This window comes from Chiloscyllium plagiosum, unplaced genomic scaffold (genome assembly GCF_037043375.1).
Source record: "Chiloscyllium plagiosum isolate Xiang-an unplaced genomic scaffold, Cpla_swu_hap1 HiC_scaffold_16, whole genome shotgun sequence".
NCBI classification, from domain to species: Eukaryota; Metazoa; Chordata; class Chondrichthyes; order Orectolobiformes; family Hemiscylliidae; genus Chiloscyllium; species Chiloscyllium plagiosum.
In genome coordinates, this window is record NW_028270154.1 from 88,309,957 (window position 1) to 88,328,266 (window position 18,310).

Consider the following 18,310-nt stretch of genomic DNA (forward strand, 5'->3'; position numbering starts at 1 on the left):
CCCAAGAAAATTACTGCCATTTACAGTTCAAGTCACGCCATGGGAGAAAAAATAAAAATCCATTCCTAAAAAATACAGCATGGGAATATTTCAAAGTTTAATGTATGCAAAGCTAACACTCTAATAGCCAACATCAATGGTTCTTTGCAATCTTGTACCTGTAGGGACTGTATGGAGGTCAGCCAGCTGGACTTCATAGAATGAGTTCCTTGGTTGGACCAGATTAACAGCCCCAATCAGGGAACCCTGGCTGACAGACAGAAAGGGGCGAGTGTCAGGGATACTGACACTCTGGTGCCTTACTTTTTTAGATTAGATTACTTACACAGTGTGGAAACAGGCCCTTCGGCCCAACAAGTCCACACCGACCTGCCGAAGCGCAACCCACCCAGACCCCTACATTTACCCCTTACCTAACACTATGGGCAATTTCCCATGGCCAATTCACCTGACCCTGCACATCTTTGGACTGTGGGAGGAAACCGGAGCACCCGGAGGAAACCCACGCAGACACGGGGAGAACGTGCAAACTCCACACAGTCAGTCGCCTGAGGCAGGAATTGAACCCAGGTCTCTGGCGCTGTGAGGCAGCAGTGCTAACCAATGTGCCACCGTGAACTTTGTATGAGACAGTACTATAGTCAAGGACTGTTCACGTGTAAATAAAGGGCAACTTGGTGACAGGATACCAGCCTCTGTGGAGTTATTTCAGTAGCCGAGTAAAGCATGATCCTAAAGAAACTCATTCACAACTGTCATCTGAGTTGGGGTAAGCATTTCTTACATCATGCCTTTGTTTGGGAAGTTTGATGTGTTCGACCCTGCCATCGAGAACTGGGCCCACTATATGGAAAGAATGTGTTTTATTCCGCCCCCCCCCCCCGCCCCCAGACATTGTGACAGACAAAAAACAAGCAATCTTTCTGACTGCCTATGGAGCTGCGGCTTTTTCAGTCATTGGGAGTCTAAATTCCCCTGCTGCACCAGATATAAAGTCTTTCAAGTATTGACTAGTGTAGTTAAGAAATATTACAACCCCAAGCTATTGCATTTACTTGGCAATTCTAGAACTTAGGGAATCTGTATCGGGTTTATGACTAGGTTAAGATAACTGGCAGAGGCCTGTCAATTTGTTTTAGTCCTTAATGGGGTGATTAGAGACCATCTGGTATGTAGAATTAATAATGTAACCACACAAAAACGCCTACTAGCTGAAACCCAACTGGACTACAAACAGACACTACAATTGGCTTGGAAAAGAGACAAAAAGCTGCAGATGCTGGAATCCAAAACTGACAGGCAGGAGGCTGGAAGAACACAGCAAGCCAAGCAACATCAGGAGGTGGAGAAGTCAATGCTTCAGGAAGTCAGCCCTTCTTCACGACTGGAGGTGGGGGGTAAGGGCAGTTGCAGATAAAGGAGTGAGAGGGTTTTTGGTGGTGAGAGGGGTGGAATGGTGAGATAGTGATAGGTGAACACAGGTGATGGGTACAACCTGATTGGTCGATGGGAGGGATGAATTCCGATGGTAGCTAGAAGGAAGGATCTATAAGCGGAATGGAAGGGAGGTGATGGGGATGGAAAGGGAGCCAGAGGATGGATGGGAAGGTATCTTGCTCTTCTTGCTTGTCTGCTTTGGATTCCAGCATCTGCAGTTTTTTTTGTCTAAATTTATATCACAGGGAAGTCTCTTCAAGGATGCCTTCTTTGAAGACATTCTCTGAACCTACAGCCCAGAGGACTCAACACGGAGTTCTGCAATTTCAAATAACCTTCCCACCCTACCCCCGGCTCCCTTTCAGCACCGCCTCCTCCCTTTCAATCCATCTACTGACCTTTCCTTCCAGCTACCAAATGGATTCATCCTTCCTATCAACCAACCAGATCGTACCCATTACCTGAGTTCACCTATCACTACCTCACTGTTCTTCCCCCTCTCCCGACCTAATACCTTCCACCCCACCTCTTTATCTGCAGCTCCCCCTACCCCAACCTCCATCCCTGAAGCAAGGTTATATCTGAAACACTGACTTCTCCACCTCTTGATGCTGCCTGGCTTGTTGTGTTCATCCAGCCTCCTGCTTGTCTACTTACCACTGGAAAAAGCAGCAAGCAGAATATAGAGACTGCAATTTGGGGTATTGTCAGCCTGTTCAATTTTTCAGCGGACGATGGAGAACATTTTGCAAGGTCTACCTCAGGCGCCATTTACCCAGATGATGTCCTGATAACGAGGGAAAACTAATAAGGAACACAAACTTGGAAACAGTTCTGAAGTGTTTTTCCAAAACAGGCATGTGCCTAAGAAGGGAAGAATGTGTGTTCCAGGTGCCCAAGTTAGAGAGGTGACAAGACTGGGTTACACCCATTGGAAGGTAAACAGAGGGCGAGCAGAGGTGCTCCAGCTCCCACATCTACCTAATAGCAAAAATTATTTCTTGAGCTAATAAATTATGGAAAGTTCATAGATAACCTGGCATTCATCTGGAGACCTTTGTATCAATTCCTAAAGAAGGATCAGCTTTGGAAATGGTCTCAAAGACAAACTCTAGCTTTCCATGAAGTAAAGGAACAGCTATCATTTGCTGAGCTGTTGACAAACTACAATCCCACGAAATATCTTGTATTCACTGCAATCCCTGCCTGTATGGCATCAGAGGGTATTCGGTCTTAGGTGGCCCAATGGAAAGGAATACCCAATAGTCCCAATATGCATCCAGGGCTTTGGCTAACGCAGAGTGTAAGTACACACAAACAGAATAAGGCTGGCTGTCATATTTGGAATCAAAGTTCCACCAAAACATTATGGACAAAAATTTGTAGCAATCATAGTGGAGGACGGCATTTTGTTCTGGGGACAAGAGTGATTGTCCTCAAGCAAAGGTCACCATCACATGCCAGCTGAACTCCTCCAAGCATCTCCAAAATTAACATGTTGGTGAGGTGTTATATTTGGTGGCCAGGTTTGGATTCAGACATTGCCATGTTTGTGGGGCAGTGCGCAGAGTGTCGACAAAGACAAACATGACTGCCAGCAGCTCCCCAACATCCATGGGAATGGCCAGGCAAACCTTGGGCACTGCTGCACGTTGACTGTGCATGTGCTTTCAAGGGTTCAATGTTCTTAGTTATTTTAGGTGCCCACTCAGTGATTAGAAGTGCATAGGGACCATTGTTAAACACTGGGATGAGGAAAGAAAAACTGCACACATCTTTTACAACACATCTAAGTTAGGTGGATTAGCCAGGGGGGATGCAGGGTTACAGAGATTTGGGGGGGGTGGGGTAAGGGTGCAGGGTTGGTAGATCTGGGTGGAATGCTCTTGAGGGGGAAGGTGTAGACTCAATGGGCCAAATGGCCTGCTTCCACTGTCAGAATTCAAAATCTAAAACAAGATTCCTGGTCATAACTCAAATTGAGACACCTCCTTAACTTCAATGAAGATGGTGGGTAACTCCAGACCACCTCCAATTACAGTATAGTAGAAACCCTGAGATCCAATAGCTAATGTTGAAAACTGAAAACAAAATACAATTACTTCTGATTAAAACACAAAACAATCTATTAACCTTCTTCTCAACACTGTCATTTACTTTGAAATGTGGAGAGCAATGCTGTTAGCCATGATCAGGTTTTACTGGTCTGCAAAAATGTAGTAGAAGGCCTGTCATTGAGGGAATAATCTGCAGCCGATGACTTGGAAATGCTGGGTGCAATACATGTATGGTCGATATTATTGGTGTAAGCAAAACATCTCAGTTATTCAGAGAGAGTTATAAGTGAATGATTTCAGAGCAGTAACATCTGATTATTCCCTCAGTGACAACCCTTCCATGGAGTCACCACATCATACAACCAGTGCACATGCAACTAAAGCAACATCTCTCCATGTTCACCTCAAAGTCTCACAAAGCAAATGGCTTATAGTACCGCAAGGAAAGTACAACTTTTTGAAGTGAAACAATTTTAAACAAATCAGACTTTTCCCATTAAAAATCGACTGAAAAGCAATGGTTGGGTCCTACACAATCTCTGTCATCAGGAAGACAAAACATTTTACCCCACAGGCTGAAATATTTATATTGTTAATTACATACTAATAAATTTTAAAAAAGCAAGAAACAAAATAAAAGTTTTAAAAAACATCAACTGACTTACTCACCTCCATGTCACTGCCTCTCCTATGCATCATCAATCCTGTTCAAACCCTCCTTCTCTTGGTAACTCTCCTATTCATGGTCTCTACCACACTGGAACCCCCAACTGACCCACGGATTCACAGCCTCTACAACTCCCCATTAGTATGGGCCCTCCCTCTCACTGAACCTCCAGTTCCTCACTTTCCTCTCTCAAACCATTGCTGTGAATGAGCGCTCTGGAGATGAGCGGCAAGGCAGGAGGTGCAATGTGCAGTAGATACATTGCAAGCAGGGGGCTGGGCAGGACACAAAGCCAGAGGGTAGACTGCAAGAGAGAGGATCAGGGAGCAGCACACGCTGCTCCCGAACAGCAACAATTAGGCTCTCGATCATATCTGGTGCAAGTGATAAGTGGCAACCCCAACCCCGTTATCTGACCACCATCAAAAAGGATGAACTTAAGATGGGCACTTGTCACATAAATAACCAGTAACTGAGCAAGATTATGATGCAGCGAGCAAGTGAGGTTGAATAGATGGAAGTGTACAACTGACATTTTACTCCCCTGTATAAAGGCCTTGTGTGAAATCTTCTGTTTGACCACAACCTTAAGAGAGAGGGGTGGTGGGGATGGAGAGAAGAGTGAAAAAAAGCATGTGAAGTAATGAAAAGGTAGGTTGGAAGTAAACCAGACACACAAGCTTCTTTATATGACAAAGCTTTAAGTGGTCATTTTCCAGACATATGACCATTATGAATCATGTCATGCACTGCTATAGGCAACATTGAGCCAGAGCAACAAATTAAAAGCAGTCCAGCAAATCAGGAGAGCATCAGTGCACAGAAAAGTGAAGTATTGGCAGGACAAGTTACCGACAGGTTAAACAGAACAGGTCAGAAATGGTCAATCATCAACTTGCCACAAAATGAAAAGTGTGACAACACTTTAAAACTGCCTTTAAAATGAAAGCTAACTTTGACATTTCTGCAACTTGGCAGGATCACTTCTGATTGGCAACCAATCATTGTCAGGCAGTCAATGTCAAAGGCTTTCTGAAAAAGTCATGAAATAATTTTACATTTTGTAATGCTCGGAGGTATGTAGTGCCGCTGAAGGATAACCCCTGCTGACATTAAGTCTGCTACGGCCAGCCACTGTATGGTAGAAACAACTCTTTACATGAACCTCAACAGTGAATGTGTGCCACTTATTTAACACAGAGTGGGCTCAGCTCAATGACATCCTTACCCACATTCACATATGTTCTCCGAGCAGCAAACAACAATACTAAGACATTCCTCTTCATTCAGCCCTATTATCCTGCCCCATTCAGATTATGCTTCCTGGTTCTTATCACCCAATCCCACTGCTACCCTCTCACCACTGCCCCCAATCCACACACCAGTACAGAGGGAAACATTCCTGAATCTACAGAGTTTAAGTTGCAATGAAATCACCAGGGAGTGCTGCATTGGTGGCGCTACTGAATGAGAAATTAAACCATTGCCCATCAGCCCTCTCAGGCAGCCACAAGATTCTATGGAGCTAACTGAAAACTAACACGACCATGTGTCCTGGCAGAACTTACAGTGCAAAAACAGCATCTGACCACTATGACATTGGATCAACCAACTCCCACAAAGGCAAATTAACTTTCACAATCCTTACAGGGATAGACAACTCCAAAAGCACTGCATTTGCTGTAGTGTGCTTTGGGACACAGGAGATCTTGAAAGTTCTGTTTTAATGCACAAATGAAGCCAAAGTTCTGCAGTTGCTGGAAATCTGGAACAGACAGAATGCTGGAAAAACTCAGCAGATCTGGCAGCATCAAAGGAGAGAATAACACAAAATATTTTTCTCTCTACAGATGCTGTAGAATTTCTCCAGCACTATTCTACATCAATAAAAGCCTCCCTTTTAACAAGCAAATTTTATTTACAGGCAATTTTACTCTCATCAGATCATACCTCGATAAGGTTTAATGCTGAATACCGACTACTCCTGAAACTTCAATCATACATTACATCAAAACTAGAATTATCTGGGAATTTGAATTATCTGACTTCAATTTAAGAATTAAAATGTATGACTTTCCTCTAACTAGTGCATGAAAGGGATAACAATGCTCCACTCTTTAGTTTAGCTCTTTTACAAATAAACATCCAGCACCCCACGCCCTTCTAGCCAATCTTAGCCAGCTCCCATTAGGTTTCTATAGATAGCCGCCAGGAGGTACTGAACAATGTCCTGTCCCATGATCTTAAATGCCCCGACACCACACTCCTTTGGAGTGATGTTTCAAGGAAAAAAATACATCTCTTGCAAGGACGAAGGCTTGGACCATAAACTAACAACTCCCTGCAAACATCCAGGCACAGTGCAGTGTAGCACTGTACCCAGAAAAAGCATCCACCACCTTGAAGGATAAAGGCAGCAGATGCCTGGGAACACACCTGCGTATTCCCACCATCTTGCTTTGGAACCATACTGCTGTGCCTTCATTGCTGGGAGATCAAAATCCTGGAACTCCATGCTTAACTATACTGTGTCCAAGAACTGCAGCCATCGAATCACACAGCTCGTCCGTGCCAACCAGATATCCGATATAAATCTAGCCCCATTTGCCAGCATTTGGCCCATATTCCTCTAAACCCATCCTATTCATGTCCCCTTCCAAATGCCTTTTAAACATTATAATTGTACCAGTTCAAGGAGGTATTCTCCAGGGAAATTGTGGATGGACAATAAATCTTGGCCTAGCCAGCAACACCCACGTTTCCTAGACCAGATTTTGTTTTTAAAAAGAGCCATTGCTTCCAGTGACAATCAACAGCAGCAAAGGATCAGTCTTTGTAACTCACCTATAAGTACCTGCATATGTTAGAGATAGAGTGCAAACACAATACACCAAAAACATTCATAAAGGTGTCATTTGGTTTTCAAGAGCACGTGACCGCATCAGGAAATAATTAATTATCACTCCAAAGAAAGTTCTTTCCCCCTCGGATAACACTCTCACTCAAGTTTCTGACTTACCATTTTCCCTTTCCCAATGGTATTCCAAGTCATCACCAACTTCGGAAAAAAGTAAGCAAGTTATCAGGCCTCAACTACTCTAATTGGTAGCTCAGGGTAAGGAGGTGCCCTGAACGGTACAGGAGCTACAGAGTGTTGGAAAGATTGCATCTTCTAGTCCTGGTATGTTCCAAATTACCCAGTCTTTAAAATGTTGCAATCGTGCTTTAAGTTAGAACTAAAGTCACCAGGTCATTATTCGGCAACTCCTGTAGCACATTAAACTCTGATCCACGTCCCCTTCTTTTTTCCATCCCTTCCCTTTCTGGAAGAGCCAGTTAAAACTGGCACTTGAGCATGTTACTATGGGACACAGGTTAAAGTGCATCATGGGCTAACTCAACACCTTCAGGAGAGCAGGCTGCAGAAATGGGAACCACAAATAGATTCTATGAATGATACAAGATCACTTGCCTCAACATCTGCTTTCATCTACTCCCCATTCAAAGTACATGCTCTTCACATACCATCATTGCAAACATGATCAGCAATATAAGTGCTCAAATAATCCAACACCATGTTCCTGCCCTTCAATATTACAGCACATAATTCTGGGCAATGAAAGCTCTGATTTTATCAGACCTATTGATTTAGTCATCCAGACTCATTGCATTTTTAATGAGATATTAGAGCTCTTATAAAATATGTCACACTGTCAATAAAGCACAATGTTCACTGTTTAACATTCAATATACACAATGTAAAGGACCAGCATCAATGGAATTCGAGGTAAACTAATTCCAAGATTAAGGCCAGCAAATAAAAGAATTGTATTTTTAAACAGAACACATAAAAGGTGGGGTGTACACCAGTTACATAGTAGTGCACAGAATTAAAAGCTTTTAACCACAAAACAGGATGTATGACTGAGTTCCTGGGCTATGTTGGGTAACAAAGAATGCACACGTGAGAGATGGGGTACAAACCAGAACTGAAAAACGTGTTGCTGGAAAAGCACAGCAGGTCAGGCAGCATCCAAGGAGCAGGACAATCGACGTTTCGGGCATGAGCCCTTCTTCAGGAATCACCAGATACAAACCAGAACTAGTAATTTGGGTAAACAAGAAAGACTGGGGTACAATTGAGGGGATTTAGATTAGATTCCGTACAGTGTAGAAACAGGCCCTTCGGCCCAACCAGTCCACACCGACCCTCCAAAGAGTAACCCACCCAGACCCATTTCCCTCTGACTATGGGCAATTTAGCATGGCAAATACACCTGACCTGCACATCTTTGGATTGTGGGAAGAAACCGGAGCACCCGGAGGAAACCCACACAGACACGGGGAGAATGTGCAAACTCCGCACAAACGGTCACCCGAGGCTGGAATTGAACCTGGGACCCTGGCGCTGTGAGGTAGCAGTGCTAACCACTGAGCCACCGTGTGGCAGAGTGGGCACCCAGCAAATCTGGGAAAGGGGGTGACATAAAGTGGCACCCAGCAGAAGGGGAAAGGGGGTGGAGTTCACCTGTCTGAGGTAGACATAGGGTCCAGCAAGACATGCAACTGAAGCGGGGCAGGGGAAGGGAAAACCTGGGGGCGGGGAGAGCGAAGAACACCGGGTGAGGGGGATAGGGGGAGGGGGGGAGGGGGTGGGGAGAGAGGGGGATAGGGGGGCAGAGGAGAGGGGTGGGGGGGGGGGGAGGGGAGGAAGGGGGGGGGGAGGGGAGGAAGGGGGGAGGGGGGGTGGGGGAGGGGGAGTGGGGGTGGGAGGGGGAGGAGGGGGGGAGGAGGGGTGGGTGAGGACGGGGGGTGAGGACGGGGGGGGGGGGGGGGGAGGACGGACGGGGGGTGAGGACGGGGGGGGGGTGAGGACGGGGGGGGGGGAGGACGGGGGGGAGGACGGGGGGGGGGGGAGGACGGGGGGGGGGGGGAGGACGGGGGGGGGGGGGGGGAGGACGGGGGGGGGGGGAGGAAGGCCGGGGGGGGGGAGGAAGGATGGGTGGGGGGGGGGGAAGGACGGGGGGGGGAGGAAGGACGGGGGGGGCAAGGACGGGGGGCGGTGGAGGAGGACGGGGGGGCAGGGGAGGAGGACGGGGGGGCGGGGGAGGAGGACGGGGGGGCGGGGGAGGGGACGACGGGGGGCGGGGGGGGAGGATGGGTGGAGGGGGGGCGGAGGGGAGGAGGAGGGGGGAGGGGGGGAAGAGGGGGGTGAGGAGGGGTGGGGGAGGGTGGGATTAGGATGTAAGGGGGGAGGGGGTGGTAGGGGGGAAGAGTGGGGAGGGGGGGAGAGGGGGGGGAGAGTGGGGGGAGAGTGGGGGGAGGGGGGAGAGTGGGGGGAGGGGGGAGAGTGGGGGGAGGGGGGAGTGGGGGGAGGGGGGAGAGTGGGGGGAGGGGGGAGAGTGGGGGGAGGGGGGAGAGTGGGGGGAGGGGGGAGAGTGGGGGGAGGGGGGAGAGTGGGGGGAGGGGGGAGGAGTGGGGTGGGGAGGAGTGGGGGTGGGGAGGAGTGGGGGTGGGGGGGAGTGGGGCAGTGAAGGGGGGAGTAAGAGGGCAGTGCAGGAGTGGGGGGGGCAGTGAAGGGGGGGAGGGGGGCAGTGAAGGGGGGGAGGGGGGCAGTGATGGGGGGGCAGTGAAGGGGGGGCAGTGAAGGGGGGGCAGTGAAGGGGGGGCAGTGAAGGGGGGGGCAGTGAAGGGGGGGCAGTGAAGGGGGGGGCAGTGAAGGGGGGGGCAGTGAAGGGGGGGCAGTGAAGGGGGGGGCAGTGAAGGGGGGGCAGTGAAGGGGGGGCAGTGAAGGGGGGGCAGTGAAGGGGGGGCAGTGAAGGGGGGGGCAGTGAAGGGGGGGGCAGTGAAGGGGGGGGCAGTGAAGGGGGGGGCAGTGAAGGGGGGGGCAGTGAAGGGGGGGGCAGTGAAGGGGGGGGCAGTGAAGGGGGGGGCAGTGAAGGGGGGGGCAGTGAAGGGGGGGGCAGTGAAGGGGGGGGCAGTGAAGGGGGGGGCAGTGAAGGGGGGGCAGTGAAGGGGGGGCAGTGAAGGGGGGGGCAGTGAAGGGGGGGGCAGTGAAGGGGGGGGCAGTGAAGGGGGGGGCAGTGAAGGGGGGGCAGTGAAGGGGGGGCAGTGAAGGGGGGGCAGTGAAGGGGGGGCAGTGAAGGGGGGGGCAGTGAAGGGGGGGGCAGTGAAGGGGGGGGCAGTGAAGGGGGGGGCAGTGAGGGGGGGCAGTGAAGGGGGGCAGTGAAGGGGGGGGCAGTGAAGGGGGGGCAGTGAAGGGGGGGGCAGTGAAGGGGGGGGCAGTGAAGGGGGGGGCAGTGAAGGGGGGGGCAGTGAAGGGGGGGGCAGTGAAGGGGGGGGCAGTGAAGGGGGGGGCAGTGAGGGGGGGGCAGTGAAGGGGGGGGCAGTGAAGGGGGGGCAGTGAAGGGGGGGGCAGTGAAGGGGGGGGCAGTGAAGGGGGGGGCAGTGAGGGGGGGGCAGTGAAGGGGGGGGCAGTGAAGGGGGGGCAGTGAAGGGGGGGGCAGTGAAGGGGGGGGCAGTGAAGGGGGGGCAGTGAAGGGTTTGGAGGGAAGGGGGTCGTGGGGGTGTTTAGAGTGAGGTGGGTCGTGGGGGGGTTGGAGGGAGGGGGGTCGTGGGGGGGTTGGAGGGAGGGAGGGGGGGTCGTGGGGGAGGGGAGGGAGTGAAGGGGGGAATGGGCGGGACTGGGTGAGAGGGGGGTGGGACCGTGGGAGGGTGGGGTGCTTGGGTGGGTGGGGGCCGGGGAGGAGGGGGCAGTGAAGGGGGGAGTAGGAGGGCAGTGCAGGAGTGGGGGGGCCAGTGAAGGGGGGGAGGGGGCCAGTGAAGGGGGGGGGCCAGTGAAGGGGGCGGGGCAGTGAAGGGGGGGGGCAGTGAAGGGGGGGGGCAGTGAAGGGGGGGGGCAGTGAAGGGGGGGGCAGTGAAGGGGGGGGGCAGTGAAGGGGGGGGGCAGTGAAGGGGGGGGGCAGTGAAGGGGGGGGCAGTGAAGGGGGGGGCAGTGAAGGGGGGGGGCAGTGAAGGGGGGGGGCAGTGAAGGGGGGGGGCAGTGAAGGGGGGGGCAGTGAAGGGGGGGGCAGTGAAGGGGGGGGCAGTGAAGGGGGGGGCAGTGAAGGGGGGGCAGTGAAGGGGGGGGCAGTGAAGGGGGGGGCAGTGAAGGGGGGGGCAGTGAGGGGGGGGGCAGTGAGGGGGGGGGCAGTGAGGGGGGGGGGCAGTGAAGGGGGGGGCAGTGAAGGGGGGGGGCAGTGAAGGGGGGGGGCAGTGAAGGGGGGCAGTGAAGGGGTGGGGGCAGTGAAGGGGTGGGGGCAGTGAAGGGGTGGGGGCAGTGAAGGGGGGGGCAGTGAAGGGGGGGGCAGTGAAGGGGGGGGCAGTGAAGGGGGGGGCAGTGAAGGGGGGGGGCAGTGAGGGGGGGGGCAGTGAAGGGGGGGCAGTGAAGGGGGGGGCAGTGAAGGGGGGGGCAGTGAAGGGGGGGCAGTGAAGGGGGGGGCAGTGAAGGGGGGGGCAGTGAAGGGGGGGGCAGTGAAGGGGGGGGCAGTGAAGGGGGGGCAGTGAAGGGGGGGGCAGTGAAGGGGGGGGGCAGTGAAGGGGGGGGCAGTGAAGGGGGGGGGCAGTGAAGGGGGGGGCAGTGAAGGGGGGGGGCAGTGAAGGGGGGGGGCAGTGAAGGGGGGGGCAGTGAAGGGGGGGGGGGTTGGAGGGAGGGAGTTCATGGTGGTGTTTGGAGGGAGGGAGGGAGTGGGAGCCTTGGGAGAGTTTGGAGGGAGGGGGGCCGTGGGGGAGTTTGGAGGGAAGGGGGTCGTGGGGGTGTTTAGAGGGAGGGGAGTTGTGGGGGGGGGGGGTTGGAGGGAGGAGGGTCTTGGGGGTTTGGAGGGAGGTGGGGTCGTGTGGGGGTGTTGGAGGGAGGGGAGGTCATGGGGGAGGGGTTGGAGGGAGGGGAGGCCGGTTAGGGGGGGTTGCAGGGAGTGGGTAGGTGTGGGATTTGGAGGGATTGGGGTTGATGGAGGGGTGGGAGTCGATGGAAGGGGTTGGAGGGTCGATGGGGGTTTGGAGGGAGGGAGGTCAGTGCGGGATCAATGGGGGGAGTGGCAGTTAAGGGGGAAGGGGGGGTGGGGAAAGAGTGTTGGGGTGTAAGGTGTTTATTTCCAACCAGTGTCTGGCTGACCCCCGAGTCTCTCCATACACCCCGCCCCCTTACCCCGGGTGATGTTTATGGGGGGGGGGGGGGGAGGGAGCCATTTCCCCCATGCCCTGCTCCACCTTGCCCCAACCCCCTCCAAATTCTGGCCAACCCCGAAATACCTTAAACAAAAATAAATTAGAAATTTCAAAGTGAGGGGAGGGGGGGCGAGAGGGGTGGTGGGGGGGGGGCGGCGAGAGGGGTGGTGGGGGGGGGGGCGGCGAGAGGGGTGGTGGGGGGGGGGGCGGCGAGAGGGGTGGTGGGGGTGAGGGGGCGAGAGGGGTGGTGGGGGTGGGGGGGCGAGAGGGGTGGTGGGGGTGGGGGGGCGAGAGGGGTGGTGGGGGTGGGGGGGCGAGAGGGGTGGTGGGGGTGGGGGGGCGAGAGGGGTGGTGGGGGTGGTGGGGCGAGAGGGGTGGTGGGGGTGGTGGGGCGAGAGGGGTGGTGGGGGTGGTGGGGCGAGAGGGGTGGTGGGGGTGGGGGGGCGAGAGGGGTGGTGGGGGGGGGGCGAGAGGGGTGGTGGGGGGGGGCGAGAGGGGTGGTGGGGGTGAGGGCGAGAGGGGAAAGAGAGGGCGAGAGGGGAAAGAGAGGGCGAGAGGGGAAAGGGGGGGGGGGGGGAGGGCGGGCGAGAGTGAGGGGGGTGGCGAGCGAGAGTGAGGAGGGTGACGAGAGTGGGGGGGGGGGCGAGAGTGGGGGGGGGCGAGAGTGGGGGGGGCGAGAGTGGGGGTGGGCGAGAGTGGGGGGGGGGCGAGAGTGGGGGGGGGGGGGCGAGAGGGGGGGGGGGCGAGAGTGGGGGGGGGGCGAGAGTGGGGGGGGGGCGAGAGTGGGGGGGGGCGAGAGTGGGGGGGGGGCGAGAGTGGGGGGGGGCGAGAGTGAGGGGGGGCGAGAGTGAGGGGGGGGCGAGAGTGAGGGGGGGCGAGAGTGGGGGGGGGCGAGAGTGGGGGGGGGGGCGAGAGTGGGGGGGGGGCGAGAGTGGGGGGGGGCGAGAGTGGGGGGGGCCGAGAGTGGGGGGCGAGAGGGGGGGGCGAGAGGGGGGGGCGAGAGGGGGGGGCGAGAGTGGGGGGGGGCGAGAGTGGGGGGGGACGAGAGTGGGGGGGGGGCGAGAGTGGGGGGGGGCGAGAGGGGGGGGCGAGAGTGGGGGGGGGCGAGAGTGGGGGGGGGGGGCGAGAGTGGGGGGGGGCGAGAGTGGGGGGGGGGGCGAGAGTGGGGGGGGGCGAGAGTTGAGGGGGGCGAGAGTGGGGGGGGGGCGAGAGTGGGGGGGGGGCGAGAGTGGGGGGGGGCGAGAGTGGGGGGGGGCGAGAGGGGGGGGGGGCGAGAGGGGGGGGGGCGAGAGGGGGGGGGCGAGAGTGGGGGGGCGAGGGGGGGGGCGAGAGTGGGGGGGCGAGAGTGGGGGGGGGCGAGAGTGGGGGGGGGGCGAGAGTGGGGGGGGGCGCGAAAGTGGGGGGTGGGCGAGAGTGGTGGGGGGGGCGAGAGTGGTGGGGGGGGCGAGAGTGGTGGGGGGGGCGAGAGTGGTGGGGGGGGCGAGAGTGGTGGGGGGGCGAGAGTGGTGGGGGGGGCGAGAGTGGTGGGGGGGGCGAGAGTGGTGGGGGGGCGAGAGTGGTGGGGGGGGCGAGAGTGGTGGGGGGGGAGAGAGTGGTGGGGGGGGAGAGAGTGGTGGGGGGGGAGAGAGTGGTGGGGGGGGGAGAGAGTGGTGGGGGGGGGAGAGAGTGGTGGGGGGGGGCGAGAGTGGTGGGGGGGGGCGAGAGTGGTGGGGGGGGGCGAGAGTGGTGGGGGGGGGCGAGAGTGGTGGGGGGGGCGAGAGTGGTGGGGGGGGGCGAGAGTGGTGGTGGGGGGCGAGAGTGGTGGGGGGGGGCGAGAGTGGTGGGGGGGGGCGAGAGTGGTGGGGGGGGGCGAGAGTGGTGGGGGGGCGAGAGTGGTGGGGGGGCGAGAGTGGTGGGGGGGGCGAGAGTGGTGGGGGGGGCGAGAGTGGTGGGGGGGGCGAGAGTGGTGGGGGGGGCGAGAGTGGGGGGGGGGCGAGAGTGGGGGGGGGGGGCGAGAGTGGGGGGGGGGAGAGTGGGGGGGGGCGAGAGTGGGGGGGGGCGAGAGTGGGGGGGGGCGAGAGTGGGGGGGGGCGAGAGTGGGGGGGGCGAGAGTGGGGGGGGGCGAGGGGGGGGCGAGGGGGGGGGGCGAGGGGGGGGGCGAGGGGGGGGCGAGAGGGGGGGGGCGAGAGGGGGGGGCGAGAGGGGGGGGCGAGAGGGGGGGGCGAGAGGGGGGGGCGAGAGGGGGGGGGCGAGAGGGGGGGGGCGAGAGGGGGGGGCGAGAGGGGGGGGGCGAGAGGGGGGGGTGAGAGGGGGGGGGCGAGGGGGGGGGGCGAGGGGGGGGGGCGAGGGGGGGGGGGGGTGGGGGTGAGGGGATGGGGTGGGGGTGAGGGGATGGGGGGGTGAGGGGGGTGGGGGGGGTGAGGGGGGTGAGGGGGGTGGGGGTGTGGGGGGGTGAGGGGGGTGAGGGGGGTGGGGGTGGGGGGGTGGGGGTGAGGTGTGGGGGTGGGGGGGGTGGGGGTGAGGTGGGTGGGGTGAGGGGGGTGGGGGGGGTGGGGTGAGGGGGGTGGGGGGGGTGGGGTGAGGGGGGTGGGGTGAGGGGGGTGGGGGTGAGGGTGAGGGGGGTGGGGGTGAGGGTGAGGGGGGTGGGGGTGAGGGGTGGGGGTGATGTGGGGGTGGGGGTGGGGGTGAGGGGGGTGGGGGGAGGGGGTTGGATGGGACCGAGTGAGTGTGTTTGTCCTTCAAGAGGCCTCCAACAACTTTACCCCCTCCACCACCCCCCACCCCCAGGGATCTCGCTTCATGGGCCGGGGGGGGAGGGGAGGGGATTTTGTTGCAGCTGACAAGCGGATGATGCACCCACCGCCACCATCAGTGTCCGGCCGCCGCTGTTGCTGCTGCTCCTCCGGCGGTAGCTGCGGCCTCCTCCGTCTCCCTGGTAACGCGCTCCACAGCAACTGAGCAACGGGGACCACTCCGCCGCCTTATATAGACTCTCCGGCCCCTACCACCCGCTGCCGCCCATTGGGGACACCAGGGGTGTCAGGCCCTACCCCATCCTCACTCCCACTCACACACTGGGTCGACTGGGCGCTTGCGAATGGAGGAGACAAATTACCCACCCCGGTGCATCGCGACTTCGAACCCACGGGGTCTTTTTTTCCACGAAGTTGCGCATTAATTGTGCATGAAAAGATCCAGCTCCCCCCACTCTCTCCGACCAGTTGTTACGGACCACAATGGCGGATGTGGGAACCTGCTTCACAGGCGAATAGGAATGGGAAAACTGGGGGGGGGGGGGGGGAAGGTCATCTATTATCAAAAACTTCTACTACCGGCAGAAACATTCCCTTTCAATCCACCAGGCAGCACAACACTTAGATTTAAGATGGTTATATTGCTTGCTAGGATTTAGTTGCTTTCAGTGAAAGGCTTTCCGATTACAAATGTCTGAACTGAACAGGAATCCCCTCCTCTAGCCAGCAACTGGCCTAGTCCAAAGGAAAAGGGTGATCGTGTTAGGCGGATAGAGCCAACCGATAGCAGTGGTGGGGGTGCGCAGTTGAACAAATAAACAGAAGTGCGCTGAGAGTGATATGTTAATACAAGGAGGAGCATAATTGGTTTAGGTTTAGGCTCATGCTGAGGAGATATTAAATTTTTTAGAATAAGTTATTTTATAACTTTGACAAGTGATGCCTGCATATTCCCATTTTTTCCCCTCTCAGAGTGGGTCTGTCTGGCACTAGCCCAGAGGCTGTCGGGACATGTAGTTTTCTCAACTCAGTTCCCATGCTGCTGCTGCTTCTGTTCTGACTGATTCCATTCAATTTTAATCTCAATCATTCATGTCTTTGGGAGACTTTTTAAGGTTTCTCCTTTTCTCATTGCAGCAACACTAAGTTATTTTCAACAGGTCCAGTGGTGCAAGTTAGAATTAAAAATAATACTGCAAACTTCCATTGTAGGATGTAAAAATATTTTATTAAAAAAACTTTTTCTTGTTGAATGTTCATTAGCAACAAATTTTGGTGAATACACTATATACTCACATAAATACTTGTTTATATGGTACAAAGGAAAATAAAGCTTTAGTTGTGTTTTTAAAACAAATATGGAATAATATGTAGTCAGTTCTTGATTGGAGCTCAAAGTTACGTTGAGTTTCTTGAATTTAGAAATTAATTAACAAGTATTCCTTTTCAGCAATCTGGGCAGCTTTGATAGAACAAAAGAGTCACATACATTCTGCTGTATGAATAGAGTACTATAAAAAAATCTTTCAAAGAATGAAAGAGTTGAGAAATTACTTACAAGTGTTTTTGTTATAAAAAATAGTTTGTCTCGTTGCCATAAAAGGAATTTAAATCACAGAAGAGAACAGCTGCCTGGCCACATGGTTCCAGGCCTTAATTGCAACCCCTAATCAGTACTTACTATTGTTCAGTGCTGATTGAAATCTAGATTTTTGAGAAAAAAAATCTACTCCCAACTGTTCAAAAGGAGATAAAATAAATTTAGATATTAATGTAAATTCATTTTCTATCAAATAATAGTCAGACCAAGACTCTCAAGCTCAAGCAAAGCCTGGTTGTATTACCATAATCAGAATGATATGGAATTTCTTTGCACTGGGTACTAAAATGAGAGTGTACAAGTAAACGTCAACAACGGAAAAAAAAAGGCAGCAATGCTTGTCCCTTCTGCCTGAAGAGACATTGGATTCAGTGTAGGTAAAAATTACTCTTTACATTACAGCGCCATCTGTGGAGAATTCCAAATATGTTTAATCCTTTTTTTATATAAAGGAAACCATACCCACCGAAGTTTTTAATACTTGTCATCACGGACAGTGCTGGCTGCCATTTTTCTACTTCCACAGGCAGCTTCAGCAGTAGGTACCCAATCTGACTTGGCCAGCAGCATTGTTTGTCATTTGCTTAAATGGTTTTCCCTGATCGCAGGCACAAAGTAAAAATTTCACTTTGAAATCCTACACATAGCTATCAGACTCAGAATGTGCATTACACAGGAATCTGATTGTAAACCGGCTCTTCTCTTAAGTATTTTCCATGTGTTGGCAATATTATGTACTGAAGCTACAAAAGAATAGTAGAGTGGAAAATGTGGTGACAGTAAACCTAGCTCATAGGCCCGAATGATGTGGAGGTGCTGGTGTTGGACTGGGTGGACCAGGACAGAAGTCACACGACACTAGGTTATAGTCCAACAGGTTTATTAGAAATCAAAAGCTTTCGGAGCAGTGTTCCTTTGTCATATGCATTTTGAAAGCACGTGTGATTTCAAATAAACTGCTGGACTATAACCTGGTGTCATGTAACTTCTAACTAATTTGAAGGTAGTCTGAGGAAACAAAAATGCTATCATCCTCAAAAATAGGAGTGCAAGGCTGGAGAATTTAAAGGATTTTAAAGAAAAAAGTGTTGATTTTCTTTCAGAATACAATGTCCATCCTGAAAGCACTGTATGATAACAGTATATCCTTAGGATTGCCTCTGTTCCCATATAGCTGATTATACCCCAGGCCCAATTACAATAGCTTCCAGCCCACTGCCACTTCCAAAACCCCCAGGGGCACAAAGACAGAACAATACCTGTAATGACACTGAGGAGAGATTAAAACAGGAATGTAAACATTTCAGGAGGTAGGTCACTCAAAGTGAAATTGATAACATTTGAAATCAATTCTCTACAGAGTGAAGCAGACAGAGTTTCCTGGATCCCACAGACAAAGGATAGTAGATGGGTGGCCATCTGGAAAAGTAGGAAGGAAAGACAAAACCCTTTAGGGGCGTGTGTTATTCTAAAACCTATGTACAGCCTTGCAGCCTGGGAATGTCAATAGTAATCTGGACTGCATTCCTTCAAGCTAACACCAAATGGGTGAGGAACTACACAAGAGGGAACAAGAAAGAGTAGAAACGCAGTTGCAATATTGGGAAGGCAC

General features: G+C 54.7%; 1 protein-coding gene across 2 annotated transcripts in view; it reads right to left on the reverse strand.

The window, feature by feature from the left end:
- fam53c (family with sequence similarity 53 member C) overlaps window positions 1-15,304 on the reverse strand; it is a 216,512-nt gene extending 201,208 nt beyond the window's left edge. For both annotated transcript variants that reach the window (XM_087995501.1, XM_043704079.2), the window contains exon 1: window positions 15,206-15,304. The gene's annotated coding sequence lies outside the window, so the exon portion shown is untranslated. The remainder of the gene's footprint in view (window positions 1-15,205) is intronic.
- Window positions 15,305-18,310: the final 3,006 nt, after the last annotated feature.